A 19,668-nucleotide genomic window follows, 5' to 3' on the forward strand; every position below is an offset into this window, starting at 1 on the left:
CGCGCTGAAGTGATCCGGAACGGCAACAGTGGGGTATCTAGTGGCGGCCTTCTTCGTTGCACGCTTTTCCGAGGTGAGTTTGGGGGACTTGGCGAAAGCACCCCAGCCATGACCACCGAAATAAAGTTGTTCGTCGACCATCAATCAGTGAGGCCATCTCAGTTTGATACAGCAGGTGGTGCGTAGAGTGGAATGCTATGTCCTTATCGGCGGTCAGAACAAAGACGATGTGCAATATCTGCTTGATTCAATCGGTGGCTTCCGTTTCGCATATAAAACAGCACGGATGACTGTGTTACTTACGATGTTGTGTGATGCGAAGGGAGAATTGTATCTCCGTGAATCAACGTTGCAAGGACATCTAACACTGCTGAAAGTAAGACACGGATCTCGACAGAGAATAGCATGGTGACTGTCTTTGCGTACGGTCATCAGTTACAGCGAGGTTTTTGTAGTATAGCGAAGGACGGGCACGACATCCATCTCTTTCACCCCTTATAGCATGTATGTATATACAGGGTGTATTTTTTTAGGCGATACAGATTTTTCATTAAAAAAAAGCTAAAGGGCTATATACATGCTGTTTTCAATTCTATCATCTCTGGGCCGGCGGCCGTTCTTGGCCATATGTTGCTCGACCATCAAATGACTAATTGCCTAAAAATCGTTAATTAACTTTTTAATTATAAAAGCTACGAAGTTGTCCCAATGAGAATATCTGTTCATTTCGGTGACCTGATATCGTAGCCGTTTTTAGAGCAAAAAGTCGTTCGGTAGATCGTCCGCAAAAACTTCGGTAAGGAACACCATTTTTTTCTTTATTTCAAGCCAGTCTTTCCCTTGCCCCCAGTGTGAGAGGGTGAAAGAGCACACTGTCGCCTCTTGCGTCCTGGAAAAAGATTAACAGAAAATGCAACACAAGGACAAATTTCTTTCAAAGGACAAATCACTTTCTGTGTTGTTCCAGCCTCAGAACATCAGTTCTCTCATATTGAACAGTTGCCGCTTGCGTCGATCCCGTCGTATGGATATGTGTATGAGTGAGCAAAAATGTAAGAGTGAAAGGAGGTTGAGTGAGAGAGAGTGGCTGGTTTGTCCCTCCAGATGACGCACCCTTGGAAGTCGCTGGGGAGGTGTGTTGGCTTAGCTCAATTGGTAGAGCCCTGGACCGGTAATCCAGAAGATGTAGGTTCGAGTCCTACAGCTGGCTAACCTTTTCGGTGACTCATCTTTCATCGTTAATTTCTTAGGCAATTTGAGGCTTTATATGTATTTGGCCTTTCTATCTTGTTCCAGCCTCAGAACATCAGTTCTCTCTTGATGAACAACGCTGAATAGGGGTCCATAGTCAGTAGAGCTAGAGTCACTAAATAAGCTACGCTTCAGAGTATCGACACTGAGTTCCACGAGCGAGCATGCGCCATCTTGTTTCCGCGCCACGCTTCCCACGCGCACTGAGCCCTTTAGCGCACCATGCCATCTATCGTGCGCGGGTGAAATGTTCCTTTCGTTTACAAGCAGCAGTTGACGGCCTTGAGCTCACCTTGACATCTTGGCGATGCTCTGGTGGACAATACATGGATCATCGCACAACAATTATACACGCTTCTCTATGCCACAGCGAGCATTATGTTAGTCATCTTTGATCCTCAACTGGGGATGGTACCCGTGTGTGCGAAAACAAGATGGCGCTCATGCGCTTCCTTGGACCTCAGTGTCGATGCTATGAAGCGAAGCTTATTTAGTGACTCTAAGTAGAGCCAGCGCGACAATATCAAAAGAACGCTAGGCAGAAACACAACACACAATAAAACACGCACAGCACACTGGTAAGCAGGCAGAGGGTAGGGTAGAGAGGAGACAGGTGTCTGGAAGCACTCGCGGCGAAAACCTCAAATTGCTCGACAGGGCTCAAAATGTTTCTGAAATACTTAAATAGATCATAATACGGAGTAACGTAACAGAAGTATCGTAGCTATCGTTTTGATTCCGATCTGTCGCTTTAATTTCAAGCCATGATGCGGCGCAATTATTTGTACGAGCACACACGCACACACAGGAAGAAGAAGAAGAGCAAAGACTGACAGTATAGACTGCTGCAAATGTGTTGATATGATAAACGTCCAGTCGAGTATTTGAGTAGTCATCGTACCCCTATTTAAAGTCTCGCCCACCTGCTTCTCGGTGACAGCAGTTCATGAATGCCAAAGTGGGCCATTAAATCACTTCGCAGCGAAAATGCGCTGTTGACAACCTAACGCGACGATTCGTTTCTCAATACACGCAGTGAAACGGCAGCGATTGCCGCTGTCGGAATGACTGCAGTATGCGATTTCCCATACACCGTAATACCATTGTATCCCGAGACAATATTGCGCCGAGCCCCTGCATTCAATAGTTTCAAGTTGGAAAACTGTGGAAATTGCGATTGTACAGTCAGAAAGGAGTGGAAACAGAATCTCCTTCCCGTTAGTCACGTGGACATCCTGACCGCTTTCCATAGGCAAGTGTGTGTGTGCGTGAGAGAGAGAGAGAGAGAGAAGGGAGAAAAAAAATCTGCTATGTGAAAAGCTGTTTATGTGGCTAAAGGGGAAATCCTTGTTATTTCCAGGCCTCTATGGAAGGTAGTTCTATCGAGTTCTCGTAGCATCCTTTCTGAAATAGCAACCTAAGTGCATGCTCATTAATAGACTCACGACTAGTCTCTGAAATCCGCCTTCTTATAACCTATCGGCCTTCTTGTAACCGGACTTTTTGTAACCTATCCTCCTACCACGTCGAGGAAAGTGGATCGAAAAGCATTTATTTGCAGGTTCATAAACGGAAAGCGGGTCACTGCGGGGTATGAGCTGGGCTCTATGGAATTACTTTGACCACGGTCACTCAATACTCTTCAATACTCTTCAATACTTCAATGCTCTTCAATACTCACGAGTATTGAATGACTGTGCTTTGACTTATCCCGTACTATTCCTCAGACTTCTGTTTCGAACCCTTATAGAAATGTACGAACATTGAGATACGGAGAAAATACGCCGTGAAAAAAACATGCGCTGCAGTGGGAATCATGATGTTGACTTTTTGATACATACGTTCAGCAGTTCAGCCGTGCGTTCAGCATCTTGAACAACGCCTGAAACGCCTTTCAATACAGCGTAAGTAGCTGCCTGTGGATGTTACTCTCAAGCATGTCGCCGCCTACGATTGGTGTTTCAGTGTCGTCAAAATTCCAATGGGACTCACAAGTTAATCAAGGCTATTCCAAACCTGATGATACAATCGAGCCCCTCGAACATCTCCGCTATTTAAACAAAATTGTGCGTGGAGAGGCCTACTTGGATCAGTAGATATGGAGGTCCTCTGAAAATATACGTTTGCTCCAAGAAGTTAAAGAACTTAATATGTAGCGGGATGTCAGAAATGTGCACCCGACATTGTCGCTATTTATTCTTTCATGCTTTCGCAGACTACTTAACGTGATGCCATTAAAAGACAACCATTACATCAGAAGAGTACCACGTCTCGTATAACTTACGCCAAAATAATTCTCTCCCTCGCCCTGTAATGCTGACAAAGACCGGAAACAACAAATATTTCAACAGAAGAGCGATGTCGCATGAAGGTATGAGTGCCATTTAGGAAACTTCACTTTTAAGTACTATAACGTGTTCTTCGGTGCACCTTCCTCCAGAACCAGCACAAGCCGGCACAGTAAATATAAATACGTAGATGCAACACAAATAATAAGATTTCACAACCAAGCACGACAGGAAGACAATGACGGAGGATGCTGATTTGCTCTTATAACGTGTATCGTGCATTGACGTCAGTGATGACGCGAAGAGCAGCGATGCCACCGATGGAATCTCCTTTCACTTCACGTCAAGAACCTTCCGGAAACATTCTTCCGCGGACATCCCGCAAATGCAGATAAGCAGCGACCCCCGCACGGGGTTGTGTTCTTCCATTATGGTAATCAGAAGAAAAGGTCGATGAGCATCGTAAGAAGAAAAGCTGTTTGTGATTGAGCGAGGACGTTTGGGTGGAAATATCAGGGACGCTTTCTTGCGTCCGTGAAACGTTCTTCGTTGCCCAAGTGTAGGGCATCATGAGGTACTCCATCTTTTAATGAGTCCTACGTACCCGCACACTAGTGATGTCACCCTCAAATCTTGTCGTCTTATTTGCCGATATATAACGTTTTAGGAAGAACAAAACACAGAGTGGAGCACGGGACGAAACGGACGACACGACACTTCGTTCCGCGTTGCCCTCTGTGTTTTGTCCTTCCTCAGACTCAGTGAAATGTTGCCGCTCTCACCGTTCCACCAGCTCACTTGCGACCTCCTGATTTTGTTCACTATAATGTTTTCTTCGCTTAGTTCCGTGTTAGCGCTGCGATGCATCTGCGGCTATTAGCGGTGGACAGGCTCGACATTCCATAGGCGGGGAGAGGTCAGCAGAAAGTAGTGGAAGTAGATAATGGCAAGCTTTCGCCTGTCCCATCCTACAGTTGGCAACACGAGGAGATAATGGATGGCCGCGGCTAGAACGAAACAATTCGGTAGAACTTGCGTTTTGTCTGTTTTTTTTCTCGGCGTCGGCGAAACTGCCCAACATTTTCAATTCCGAAAATAAAAATATCAATTTGTCCAAAATATAATGCATAAATGAACAAAAATACCTACGAAACATATGCCTCGTCGAGACAAACTTTAGTCATCCTGATCGCTTAATGATGACTCAATCGGACACAATCGGACACAATGATGACACAATGACACATTCATCGTGCATGGAATGGTTGAGCAGCATGAACTGTCAATAAGGTTTACTTGATGGGATTGGATGTGAACACAGCCTCCTTGTTCCTAAACAAATTTAATCCATATTTATTATCTCTAAGACGCTGTGATTTATTCTCAAATGTTCACTAGTATATTGAAGTCGTGCATGAATGGAAATTCGTTATGTTTTCAATAAAAAAAAACATGAAATAAGCCTTTTTTTTCTTTCTTTTTTTCGTTCAGCAGTTCAGACTTTCCAGAAATGCTGCATATCGATGTGAGAGACAGGGCTCGATATGCGTCCTGGGCCAATGCATCGACATCTCTCAGAAAAGCCTGGCAGACAAAAAAGAAGAAAAAGAAAAAGAAACCTGGTAACGCTTTCTAACGACCAAAAAGAACGCTCCGACACTTTTCAATATATGATGGGTTGACGTTGTGCCACGTGTCATATCCGACAGCGCCTAACCAATGCTCCACCGTATTGTTGACCTGCGAACAACAACAACTTTAATTATATTTTTAATGATGATGATTGGAAATTTCATCGCCAGGGGCGACACTGTACCCCATTGCTGGCGGCAATGTGGTGAAATATAATGGGACGATCGCCTCTCAGTGAGGACCGAGGTCCTACGGAGTCCAAAAAGTTTAGGAGTGCTTTTAGGGCACAGCGTTGATGGGCTTGCCCATGGGCCAAGCAATTTTGACATTAGTGAGGGGGGCGAGAATTCTGTTGATTGAGAGACATTGAAAGTGGGAACGTGGGACCACCGTGCTGACGTATTTACAAACTGTACGCAAAGATGTCGAAGTGTTGGCCAATTGCTGACCGCGCTAACTACCGTGGTGTGGGTAGCTTCCTCGCGTCGTCCGCTTTTACACGTTTATTTTCCGCGTTCAGTGCAGTAGGCGGAGCATTGGGGAACCCAGCAGTATCGTACCATCGCGGCACAAGTGACCTTCCGGTGAGTATACACAAGAATTATGGAGAAGAACCGTCAACTCGGAACATCGGCCGGCGCCACTAGAAATCCACTAGAATCCACACTAGAAAGACGACGGTGTCGCCCCCTATAGCTCGACCTCGCAGCGAACGCGGTAGGATTGCTCGTGCTGTGTAGCATTCGATTGGCTAGGTCTGGATTGGATTGGATACTTTAGGACGGTTTCACACTAACGCTTTTCTCGTTCTCGCTTTTTTTACGGAGCCATAACGGACCCATTGGGACCTACGGGGCTCGATTGCCTTGAGCTTCCAGTTTTCAAGCAAACGGGCGAGAAAAACGTTAGTGTGAAACCGGCCTTAAGGACACAAGATACCTGTTGTGCAATCGCAGTTCATTGTGATGAGGCTTGTTGAGATAGTGGGCACGTTCTCGGGATTGCTCTCACAGCAGTAATGTAAATTGGAGTACCTAACATAGTAGCACTGCTTATCGAGACCTTCCCGTTGACGAGATGAAATTAAAGAGCAAAGAAGAAAGGAAACTTGAATATTTTGGTCTACATTAAATCGCTCAAAAGGCAACCAGATAATCATCAAAACGTCTGGAATGACAGGGTTGTTGTTCACTGCTTTTCCTTCCTTTCCTTCATACATTAAAGCAGCATTGCATCTCATTACGTTCCTCGTATAAGTTCTGTTGGTTGTCTCATTTCCTTAATTCATATCGTGACCACTCATGCTCCCGCATGTCCCGCACTCCCGCTGTCCGCATGACGCAACAATATTGATGTTCCTCCACTTTCCTATCACGTCCGGGTGTAAGGATGGATTATGGGTGAATTTCTCTGCGTTCTCACCGGCACGCTACAGGCAAAATCGTAGCACAAACCTTCACGCTGTACAGGGCACACGACCGTCGGCTAATACCGATAACGAGCTTAAGGCTGAGCCACGATTGGTAGCTTAATTACGGTCCAGGCTGCACACGTGGAATAAAAAAGCTCTCGATATTACCCTTTAACGTATTCCATTTGTGCTATTTCCCAACTTCCCCAGCGTGGAATCAGTGCAAAGGGCACGATAGGTTAGCCACGTGGTTGAGTATTCTTTTTTCAGTGGTTGGTGTTGAGAATTACTGCTTTTCATACCAGTGCAACGCAGAGAGCTTTAGAGGGACAGTCTATACAGCTGTTGACTGATTTTGAGATTGGAGTTGTTTTGGGCAGACTTGTACGTATTTGGAGTATTGTATTTAAAATACTGTATTGTAAATACAATTTGCGGTATTTTGGTACTCTACTCAATACTTTTTGTTTTCTGTATTTGTACTCTATTTAAAATACATTTTTCGTATTTTCTACTCAATACTCTAATTACATATTTTGGATCTCACTCTCAAACTTTGTTTCTCGTCTTTCCATTATCTTGCTTGTTCAGTGGAAATTTGCTGAGTCCCTCGGACGTGAAAAGACATTGGCCCTTCTTGGAAGTCTCCATTTAGAGATATTGCCCCGTGTGTACTAATCCTTGGCCAGTGAGAGTTCTATTATGTGTGCCCTGACGCGGTGACGCCGAATTCTGACCTCGCCAAGCAGGGACCTGCTAGAAGTTTGCTTTGTTCTGGGTCACATATACTTAGTGGAGTTATGTGGTATCTCTTTGTCATCTTTTTGGGACTTGTGTTTAGATGACTCCTATCACACAGCGGCGGCTAGCGTAGTGCCCGGGGTTTAGGCAATTCATGTGACATAGCGGGCGGTTGCCGCATTGACCAGTGACCGGTGACTTTTTGCGTTCAAGGATAAATAGTATCTTAATCGTATTTCAAATACTTTTTAAAGTATTTCGTACTCTATCTTAATTACTTTAATTTTCATGTATTTATACTCTATCTTAATTACATTCTAAGGTTAGTATTTATTATCTTATCTTAAATATATTTTTGAGTATCTTGTACATGTCTGGTTTTGGGTTGGTAGTTACGTGCGGATGGGAAATGCGAAATTTCGTCAGACTCAACGTCCTAGCTCTCGAGATAATCGAGGAACACGAATGACATGTTTACGTGTAGTTTCGGTTTCACGATGACGCGAGCGTGAGATATCACCAGTGATGGCCACTAACTACTTCTACAGAAGTTTAACTATAACTACTAACTACTTCATGATGGAGTAGTTTAACTAGTAGTTCAACTACTTTTCAGGGGAGGTAGTTAAAACTACTTCTTTAACTACTGCAACGTATTTTAACTACATCTCTAACTACTTAACATTGTCCATCGACACCAATCCCATTCTATAGTGTTCTTGGACACCTAAATATGAGCCACAAGCAGCGATAAAAGTGAAGATTTAGTACACATGCACGGCACAATTGCTCTGCACCTCCGTTCCCATCAAACAATCGAGGTACCAAGGTAATCAATCATCAATCAAGGTAAAAGTCGGAAGCACAATCATGCCGTAAAGCTTGCGGCAAAATCGGAAGTAGTTGGCGCCTGCAGCAACCTAACTACTGTAGTTAACTACTTGAAATAGTAGTTTAACTGGTAGTTGCACACTAGATTTCTGCAAGTAGTTGATAACTACTTTTTAACTACAATCAGGTAGTTTAACTAGTAGTTTAACTACATGTAGTTAACTACTGGCCATCACTGGATATCACACCGTTTTCCGGACGTCACAAAGGTGTGTCACCAATATAACAGGTATGGATGGTGTTTTGAAACGCGCTCAAACATGACCAATAAGTGTTGCCACGAATCGGTGGCTTCACTGTTTTGCAGAACGGAAAGCGGATTTACTAACGGCAGGAACGTATGCGTTACTGCAGCGAAAGTGTCAGCCACGAAATTGAATTATTGTAAATAACTGATCGCGAATTTTATTTATATATTCTCCACGGCGACTGTGAGCGTCGTAAGTATAGAGTTCGGGGTTCTCAGAGTTTACCTTCTTTCACATTCGAAGGCTGCTTTTCGGAGCTTACTATTTTCCGAGAATTCTGAGTTTTTCGTCGTTGATATTTTTTTTTTAACAGTTGAGGTAACATATGAGCTCTGTTATTGGAACATGCGGAAATGACTTTTTTTTTTTTAAAGGTAGATCCAAATTGCCTGAAGTTTTATTGTCATGTTTCTTTTTTCTGTGTTTTCGTATAAACCCGAGAACACGGAACCTAATCATAAGAAAACATGCGAGCGAGTTTGTTTAGTATTGGTTTGGGTCCGCGTCGAGGCCGAGCTTTTCCATCTTATTTTTCTTTGCTTGTCGCAAAAACGCAATCTTGACAGTCCTTGTTACTTAATATACGAAATGCCAGTTTCTTACATAACGTGCCCCCTACACTACAGAGCTCATCAGTCACATCAGCAGAGTCATCAGTGACACGCTCCTGGCTAACCATCACACCGAATGACGTTGTCCACTTCCCTGATTTGCTGAAAGCGGGGGTCGTACGTCTTTTTGTGACACATACGCGACTGTGTTATGGCGAATTCAGCTGGTCATTTCGTGGCAACACGGCCTCGCGCTCGGAAATTGCTAGGTCGGTGCCCGCGCTGGACCACGTGACCGTTGCCACCCGAACATGAGTGCCAGGAATGTATAGCGGTTTTAGTCGCTTGGACCGCGCTAGAGGCATCGCGGTCGCTCGTCTTCGGGTTCCGTCGTCTGCTAACCCATCTGAACTTCGACGTGCGGGCCAATGAGGGCCCTCGCTGCCCTCGCGATGAGGATGTGACGACACCGGATATAGTTGGACAATCCGCTGCCCGGCCGCTTCGAGGCCGGGCGGCTAAAGTGCAGGCTGACAAATTCGTGTGCCACGCGAACATGCGAGATCTAGGAAAACTGGCGAGAACAGTCTGGATCCAAAAAAAAAAAAAGGTGCCACGAAATGACCACCAATTAGTTGTCACGGAAACGTGTGCCACCCGAGCTTTGCACAAATCGCGAGTGGTAACGGAGTTATTCTGCGCAATAGTTGGCGGTCAGCGTCGTATGCGGTGACGCTCTGGTGTAAGAGCGTACCCCCTGAAGCATCTTGTAAAGTACGGTGCCTTAGAGCTGATTTCCAGATTTCTGCCGAAGCTTTTACTCCCCCAGGTATTGATATATAGGACTAGGGGGTCCTCGCAAAAACAACGGAAAAGATGGAGGCGAAGAACATTTCCAGCGAAAACATTGCGTTAAGCTGATGGAAACTTTCAGTAAAAATATTGAGGCGAGAAACATAAATAAAACTGCGGGGGGGGGGGGGGGGGTAAGGTGCAGATAAACTTCTGTCGACAAAAAGTGCGGCGTGGGGCAAACATCTTGAGGACATTTGCACCCCTCTCTCTGTTGGATGATTACGCCGGAGACGCACTATACAGGGTGTCCCAGAAAACGTGTCATTGAATTATAATAAAAAAACTATGCCACCTAGAATCATGCGGTCAACAGCATTTGTTCTTATTAGGTTTTTGCCACCTCCTAATGTCAATGTCATGTACTCCAAGTTTAATTATGTAAATATTTGCGAACTGAACTCGGAAATTTGCCAAGTAAAGGTCACTTTTTTACCCCACCAATATGAAGAGCGTGCCGAATTCACTCAAATTCATGATAATTCACAGTGATATTCACGAACTATCCCATCGGAAAAAATAGCCGAATATCATGCTTTTCAGAGCACCGGACCATAGCGCGCGATGACTTTTTGAGCGCAATCGCTCTCAGTGCGACGGAAAGGAGGTTCCGAAGCCAGCCCAGAGAGTGATAGTAGAAAAAGTAACAGTTCCTAAATTGGGAGAGGGAAAGCATCATCCCAGCGAAAGTCGGACGTGATAACCCGTGCCTGTTTTATCTCCCTCACCGACGTCGGGAAGGGCTTGGTTTCCAACCTCCTTTCGTCGGACTGACAAAGATTGCGCTCAAAAATTCATCGTGCGCTATTCTGTGCGACCTCCGTACAGCATGATGTTCGGCTATTTTTTCCGATGGGATAGCTTCTGAATATCCCTGTCAATTGTCATTAATTTGACTAAATTAGACACGCTCTTCACATTGGTGGGGTAAAAAAGTGACCTTTACTAGGCGAATTTCCGACTTAAGCTCGCAAAAATTTACATAATTAAACTTACGTTACACGACATTCACACGAGGAGGTGGCATAAACCCAGTAAGAACAAATGCCATTGACCGCATGACTCTAGGTGGTGTAGTTTTTTTATTATAATTCAATGACACGTTTTCTGGGACACCCTGTATACTGTGGTGCACGAGCTCACCATACTACTATACTTTAGGCTTAGGGTATATTCACATTGAAATAACTGTAACGCCACATGACCCACTTGCTTCACGCAGTACTGTTGTGTTTAATGCATTTGCCGCAGGCCCTTCTATGAGTGCTGTTCTATGCTGCTGTGAATTATGATGTGCGAAGAGCGGCCCTCGGTGTGAAGAACATCATTATGTATTCGCCAGATTACCGCGAGCAATGAGGTCGAATATCGTGATGAGAAAGAAGAAGATCGCAGAATATACGGCTATGAAACGTTCCAATCACCGCCATCAAAATAAAAGCGCAGACTTCGCTGCAGAGGGCACTGCAGGCGAAGACTGGTGGTGACGACCAAAGAATGGTGGTAAAGACGAAGAAATCTCAGGTGGTGTAAGGGGGGCGGAATATAGGTTTATTGCAAAAAAAAAAAGAAAAAGAAAGAGGGGAAAGGTTAGCCTGGCTCCAGAAGCCGACTTGCTATTCCCGCTTACAAAAAAGGTAAAATAAAAAGAAGAAAAGAAAGAAAAAAACGAGAAGGGCGAAAGAAAAGAGGCGCAGTCACAGGCTCAGCTCGAGCCCTGTGTCAGTAAGGAAGCGTACGAGTTCCCTTCCGACGCGCCACTGAATGGGGGTGGTGTAAGGGTTCTCTCAAATGGACTACTTCGAAGGGAACACCCTTGCTTTTCAGTTCACTTGCCGATAAAATAATATATCTAATTATCTAGTTTTATATGATGCACTCAAGCACTACATTAGTGTAAAAGAACATGGACCCTAGTTGTGTAAATGATATTTTAAGGGGTCAAGTTGTAGTGAACTCAAAGAGAGCCTTATGAAAGGTGACTAACCTCGATCTTAAAACGGGCGTCTCGACATATTACCATTATTATCGCTCTTAAGTCTGAATGGTAATGGTAATGATAAAGCACAGCTGACGAAAAAAAGGAAATCTTGCTTTGGTTGTAGACGTGCCTGAAATTCTTACTTCTATACGCAGCCTCCTCTGACGCAGTTACGGTAACAACCAATAGGAGCACACATAGACCGCTGGCATCACGTCCGATTTCTCTCGTAGCAGCCTATTACATGCGATATCGCCCACAAAAACATCATCATCATCAGCCTTAAGGAGAAGGAGCGCGTAACGGTATCATTTACTTTCCTACGCAAGCGGTTGACCTTCGATGGGTGACGGCTGCTTTGTGGTTTTGTGCGGCAATCACTCGGGTCATCGTTACGGGAATCCCAAAGAAAAGTAAAAAAAAAAAGAAAAGAAAAGAAAAAACTCTTCCAGCACGAAATGCGAGGAATGCAGCTAGCGAGGCTGTTTCGACGTAACGGTAATGCCCACCGAAGCCTTCCATTATGGGTTGCACGCAGGTTCCGGAAAGAACTGCTTCTTGTTCACGGTTAGTTCCCAGAATAAAGACAGCATTAGCTGGAGGAGGAAAAAGACTGCTCATCTGAGATCGATGATGATTTGAATGTGGTAGCACGACGCCATCATGCCTTTTTCGTCCGACCTTATACCTCGAGTCATCAGCTCGTTTTCGATGGCAAGTGAAAAAAAAAAAAAAATGCGACGTATAGTATTCGTTTCCGCGGGTAGTGTACAAGGCGTTGATTAGTATAGATGGGAGGTGTGATCATTTCGCATTTTCGGGTGGGTGTGGTAGAGTGGTGGTGGCTGTAACGCCGCGAATAGCGTACCGTTGTTAGCTTGAGAGTTCAGGGGTAAGCGTCACGGCTCAGCGTGTGGCTGGAAGATGGTATTGGGATGATATGTGGAGATTAGGGAAGGGTTTACTTGTGGAACTGCATTTAATGCGGTTGTAAACACTAAGTAGCACGTCAGTTAAAGTATCACGACCATCATCATGATCCTATACTCGGTTCCAAAGTAAATTGGCGCGCATAGATAACGCGGAGATTTAATACGGTAGGAAGTTTAGTATGGCGGTAGGATATGTTCAATGATTCATTCACTTGTTCGCATTTCGCGGCGTTAGGTCGTCAACTGTCACGCAGTGTGCTCGAGATTGTTCGCGCATCTCTCTCTGAGCTTTAAAGAAAACGTTTTTAAAGTCTCTCGTCTCACGTAGATGCTTGTTGAACGCCCCTTCAAATTTACATATTTTGAGTGTGTTTTAAGTACATAAGTTTATATATTTGCTGTGTGTAAGAGTATATTTTCTTAAATTAAGCTTTCACAGCAACGATGCAGCAGAAGCTACGCAAACACAGCGATGACAGGAAACCGGATGATAACTTTACGCTACTTGTGTAAGACACAGGTGCTGCTAATTATGTAGCACCTGTTTCTTACTCAAGGAACAGACAAATAGCAGCCAGTGTTCTTTTGTTCGCCTATTTATAAAGTGCTAGTGAAAGCTAAATTTTGAACACCCTGTATTCTCTGAGGTATGAATGATCTGCACCAGCGCGCCGAATCTGTACCCATTCTCAACAACAACAACAACAACTTTATTGTGAGATGATGAAAGTTTCATCGTCAGGGGCGATACTCTACCTCATTGCTCAGAATTTTATATTATTATAAGGTTTGTTTGCGTCAACCCTGTTTGTGGCATGCCTCGGTTAAGTGCCGTCGTTTACAACGAATTTTAAACATGCAGAAGTTATTAGTATTACTACAACGAAGAGAGAAAAGAAAAATGCGTTTCAAATTCCGGGCTTTAATAACGCTGTGCATCTCATACACTCCGGGGGTGCATAAGGCTTCAAGTCCCTGTCAGCGAGATAAAACCGTTTTTCTTTATGCTACTGCATTTCCTTCAAAAGTATAAGAACGTCGGTGATCTTTCACCCTTTGCGCGTCCTGGTCTCCTTCCTGCTAGATTGTTAACGGGATATGAATATTCATCGGAATCCGAAATTCGAACGTGAACGCTGTACTTGGCCTTACGATGTGCTTCGAGTGAGTGAAGAGAAACGACAGACGTGACTGCCTTCTGTGGTAGTTCGAATTCCTGAGCATATTAGTTGCCTTGCTCAACCCACGGAAGAGCATCTCAGCCATTTCCTTAATGCTGTTCAGTGATGATCATCTGTGTAAGAGTAGGATCAAGGTATTTGCAGCAAATGTATAATTGAATGTACGTATGTACGTACACCCATACATGTAGATTGTGATGATGTCGGCTGTTGTTCGCCACCGGGACTGACCACTGCTCCATTGCAGTATGAAGAATTCAGAAGTCTATTATGATTAGCTATATTTAGGGAGTGACATTTTTCGGGTTAAATGCCTTTCTCAGATTCGGGAGGTAAAAATCGGGCGCTATTTTTAAATCTGTAAATCGGGGAGAAATCGGGCTATATTGTGCCTTCGGGTGTTATCGGGTGTGTTTTTTTTCTCCTCTTGTCTACTAAGTCATTTCCTTTTTCTCTTCTTTTTTTTTTGAGGGGGGGGGGGGGAGGGTGACCCACCAGCGCTAATACCCGAAGGCATAAACAGTGCTGACACATATGGGTATATTTCTGGGAACGTAAGTTACCTATTTATTCATGTGCTACACGTGGCGACCTTTGTTCGTCTGCAGTGGAAGTGTCACTTGAGGATTTCATAGTGACTGGAATTCGGGGGGAAATCGGGTTTTAACCCGAATTGGTCGGAGGTCAGTTCGAGGGGGAGTAACCGGGCGGAATCGGGTTTAACCCGAAAAAGTCACTCCCTACCTATATGGCACATAATTGATTGTATTGCAGGACATATACACTTGGCTAACACCTTGTTCCCTAGTGGATTTGTTTTTCGTAACGCTGAGACTCTGACGTCATCTTACAGTTTCGTTTTTTTGTTTTTTTATGGGTATAGAAGATCAAAGAAGCTCCGAGCGATGGGCGAACACAGATGAACTTAGGTTCGCTTACCATGGAGTTTAGCCACAAGCTAGCCTGCACCTACGCCATTCTATCTACGCAGCTCATTTATGCAGGGAAAGAAATATCTGTGTTTCATATGGGGCGGGGATAGGACACAAAGCAGGAGCTCAAACTATGCTGGCTGCGTCATGCAAGACTGACCAGAAATTTTATAAAAATGCTATGGGAGCAGCATGGATGCTGTTTTTGCAGTTGAGTTCTACGGCCAGGCGGACATCCTCTAGAAGAGAGTGTGTAACTACCAGAACTTGAACCTGAACAGAACCAGAACCTGAACTTCATTAATTACCGAAGAAAGATTTCATCTTTCGTCGTTATTCTCTTAGTCAAATTGAGGCTTTGTATGTATTTGTCCCTTCTATGTTGTTCCAGCCTCAGAACATCAGTTCTTTCATGTTCATTAATTACATTTTTAATCAAGGAATTTCGGGCAAAAGCGAGTTAGCAGATGGGGAGGCTATCCTCGTTGAACACCTTTCCACGTTTAAAAAATCCGGAAACACGCACGTGCGCTAAAATATCCATCCTCGAGTTCTTGTATGCAAATGAGCCGAAACTGAAAAAGCGCATCAAAATGGCAGAATGGGCCTGTTGGTACATGACTCCGGAGCACGAAACAGAGACAAGAACACACAGACGACACTTGCTCCTTGGAGTGCCCCTTGGACGACACTTGGAGCAAGTGTCGTCCGTGTGTTCTTGTCCGTGTTCCGTGCTCCGGTTTTAATTCAATTCATTCGAAAAAGCGCGCCTGAGAAGCGAATACTCCCACGCCGACAGAGGGTTATCTGCACCGGAAAACGGTTTATCTGGCCAGCTGAGCGGCACCTATACTCCAATGATCTTCACCGCTCCAAGTCACGTGGCCCTCTGACGTCAAATGAGCGCTGTACTCCCCGCGGTCGCCGCAGTTTCGGTTTCAGTTCATTTACATATCAAAATTCGGGGATGGATATTTTAACACACGTGCGGGTTTCAGGATTTGTTGAACGTGAAGTGGCTTGCAACTAGGATAGTCTCTTAATCTGCCATCTCGCTTTTGCCCGAAATCCACTAAATTAAAAAGTTAATTAATGAATTTTAGGTAATTAGTCATCTCGTAGTTGCACACACTTTCTTCGAGAGGAATATCCGCGTTGCCGTAGAACTCAGCTGCAAAAACAGCATCTATATGCTGTTCTCGTAGGGTTTTTATAAAAATTCTGGTCAGTCTTACGTGGCGCACCCTGTATAATGTCGCATACTTTGTGACAGCGCACTCGTAGAGGAATGACGGGCGGCTAAATAAACGGATCAATACATACTGAAATGTTGTAGTTGGTGGGGCAATTAAACATGGAAGGACAAAGACAAATCACAACACAACGCAATCTTCGATCGTTGCGGCGGTGCCTGCAGTGTACAACATGGGTACGCCTTCGTTTATTTTCTGCTACATGGAGCTTAGTGAGCGCAGTGAGCATAAATCATCACGATACAGACAAATACACTTCACATGCCACATTTTTCTTCTCTCTATCTCAATTTCTTTCATTTCATTCTTCCACTTTCTTTTTTCTTTTTTTAACGTTGAAAGTAAGTGGCAATTTTCAACTGCTGTGACAACCTGGCCGTTGTGACCGACTTCCTGGCGAACGAAGTAGAATTGTAGCGAGCGAACGTACTTTGTATACTTTGTGTACGTCCGTTTCAACTGTGGGCATGTGCGAAAATTCGAATTTTTCGGTTACCGAATTCGGATTCGAATTCAATCGACGTTCTTTCTCTTCTTCTTCTTCTTTTTTTGGAAACCAGACAGTTTCGAATAGTTCCGACATGTAAGTCCGAAAACGGCACAAGGGAGGGCATAAAACATATACATATTACACGTGTTTATATCCGTATATGTGCCGTATGTGTATCCGTTGCGGTTATACAGCTATTCGCCTCGTATTCGTTTCCGTTTTAAAATAATTTTTCGCACATGCGTGCTTTCAACCAAGGAAACTGCACGTTTTCGCATATATAGGCTCACCATTTTCCGAACGTGACCTTGTGAACTTTAATGTAACACCACCTTCGTCTTACATCCTCCCTAAGGAGCACCCTATAGGAGCACCATACACTTACAATGGTCACTCCCACGGAAGAGACGGACTCTCTAAGGAGATTCTCTTCCTGCATTGTTTATCCGCCCACTCTTACAAGACTACCTCGCTCGTAAACCATAAAAAAATCTAAAAGCGGACATGCCCGCGGAGGAACTCGCGCCTTATAAGGCACCCCCACATAAATATGACGTACTTATTCCTGACGGCGTGGTTTCCGTCGTTCAACGGTGTCACTAGCTGAGGGCACTAGGCGGATTCCTCAAGGTTCAAGTTTTATTTCTTGCATTCACTCACCCTAAAACGCGCTTTACATGACAACCATACCTGACGTTTAATTTGCGCGAAGTTTCAACTTCCAAGCCTTCCGACGACCACTTGGAATATTACCAAGCGCCTCAAGCATTCGATGTCGTCCGATGAAACGTGTTTTTCATTTTGAGTTGGAGCGACGTCTGGGACCTGTCACCTTGAACTGCATGAACAGTTAGCAGGAAAAGTACAGTTGCAAGAGATGGGCGTACGAGTGGACGTAGCAAAGAATGTTGTACGACGTTGGCTGCGATGTATATAGGATGCGTCTTGTAACGGTTATTTTTGTCGCAAGTGGACGCTGCTCGAAACGTGGCTTTGGTCTGTACGGGTGGTTGTTTTGCAAGGTGATGGGTGTAGTTAAGGGAACGGAGCCAAATGATCGCTTATTATGATGGCAGGAGAAATGCTATATAGGGGCTCTATGAGTGATGTCAAGGTTATTGGAAAGTAACGGTAGTTGTTGTCTCTATTACAAAAGTATTAGGTTTTTTTTTATTGTGCTGATTGTGTTCTATGGGTCCATAATGAAGATTGGTCTCGCTGTATGGTAGAATGATGATCGTGGTATTGAGTGTGTTATTGGATGCCACATTCAGATAGCGCACGAAATCGTGTGTCCGAAAATGTTTACTTAGCGATGTTTTTACTGTTTCCTTTGCACATCCCGAAACGATGCAAGTTGTAATAGAATATGAAATCATTTTCAGTGCCGTAGTTCTTCGGAAACCTGTCGCGCTTGTGTTAACATCAGTTTTCTTAAAAATAAGCATAATGTAATTCCATGTTGATCGCAAACCCGTTAATGGCAACGACGGCACCACACAAAAATACGTACATGCACACGTTTACGAGGAAAACAAAAATAACGTATCCTATACAGCTGCTATAGGTATTGCCGCAGGTTGCAGTCGTTTATTTGACAATCCTCTGCTAAATTTTTTATGCCTTTCGGGCGTAAAGGTTAGGTTAAATTAGGTGAGATAAAAAAGTGAAATGTAGAGCAGGGGTATGTCTTGACCTATTGCACGTAGCTATTTCGTGGAGCCTTCGCGTTATATATAGAAGAGAGGTAGTGAAACACTCTTCTACATGACGCATTCTGCATAGGGCACCATTTCAAATGGCACGTTGTGCACAAAACACCATGTCAGGGAGTGTATGCTACTTCATTAAGGGAAAATTTATTATGAACGTAAGACACGAGCGACTACATCTTCTCCCATTTATGTGTGCGTGTCTACTTCTGTAATTATACTTGGGAGTACGTTTGCACGTAAGGTTGAGACATTCTGTCAAATGGGTTTTCCAATAACGACTTTTCCTTTCACTACACCTTTCAGTTGTGTGTGCGAAAAAAAAAAGAAAAATATGTTTATTTGGAAAAGCGCTCCTTTAACGTTTTAATAAGTATAACAAAAAACATGTACGGGTCCAGTACTGTGCTGTCTCACTCCGTAAAGGAGGACATAGCCAGTCACCAACCGGTCCTATCCTATACGTTACATTTTGTGATGTGATGTGATGTGATGTGATCGAGGAAGAAATAAATGGGGACGTATGTCACGGCGAAGTCAGAATTACATTTCGAACCTTCATTTCAGAACCTTGCATTTCATTCTGTTTTGTTCGTGCACTGATACTTCACGCAATCCATTGTACCTCAAATACCTTGTATTGCTGAACGGGCAGTGCAGCGAACGACGGCCGGATTTCCGCCTAAGTATTGTCGCCTGGCGGGACCAAGAGAAGACGATTCCTCTCCAACTAATTGGTAACTAAACGGGCCACCAAGTCGCAGATGGAAGTCCTCACATCGTGGACGTAACGTTGTATCTGCCCAAACGACTCTTGGCGAGCGCGTGAAGTAAACTTTCTTCAACTGAAAGGCAAACTTCGAGACAGAATACTTCCAAGTGGCGTAGGAAGCTCAGGGCTAAATTTAAGGCACGGCCGCGTCGGAAAATCCCCAGGATTAGTATAGCCATTTAAACGTGCCTCGACTCAAGATGTTGGGATTTTATCGGTGTACTCAAGGGGGTCAGGACGGGAAGGGGTAGCAGGCTAACCTCGATGACAGAGTGTAAGAGAGCTCTGCAGTGATACAATGACACGCGTGATTGTTTACTGCTATAAATAGCCTGCCCGTGACAAGATCTGACTAAAGTACAAGCTACACACGAAGAAGGAAATCGGTGATGAGCAAAGCGCATCAAACGTATACTTAAAGAGAGGTACGTACAAACGTACTCAAAATAAAGTGCGAATTCCGGGGCAAAATACTTCGAAGTATTACATTGCATATTTAGCTTAAGTAGCGGTTCACGTTTCACCATTTTGTGGTGAGAAAAAGTGGGGA

At 44.2% G+C, this 19,668-nt stretch overlaps 1 non-coding gene across 1 annotated transcript; it reads left to right on the top strand.

Annotated features, from left to right (window-relative positions):
- The first annotated feature begins 1,137 nt into the window (after window positions 1-1,137).
- Window positions 1,138-1,210, top strand: Trnat-ggu (transfer RNA threonine (anticodon GGU)). Its single transcript has one exon. It is a non-coding gene; the product is annotated as a tRNA-Thr (tRNA).
- Window positions 1,211-19,668: the final 18,458 nt, after the last annotated feature.

This window comes from Ornithodoros turicata, chromosome 2, assembly GCF_037126465.1.
Source record: "Ornithodoros turicata isolate Travis chromosome 2, ASM3712646v1, whole genome shotgun sequence".
Classification (NCBI taxonomy): Eukaryota; Metazoa; Arthropoda; class Arachnida; order Ixodida; family Argasidae; genus Ornithodoros; species Ornithodoros turicata.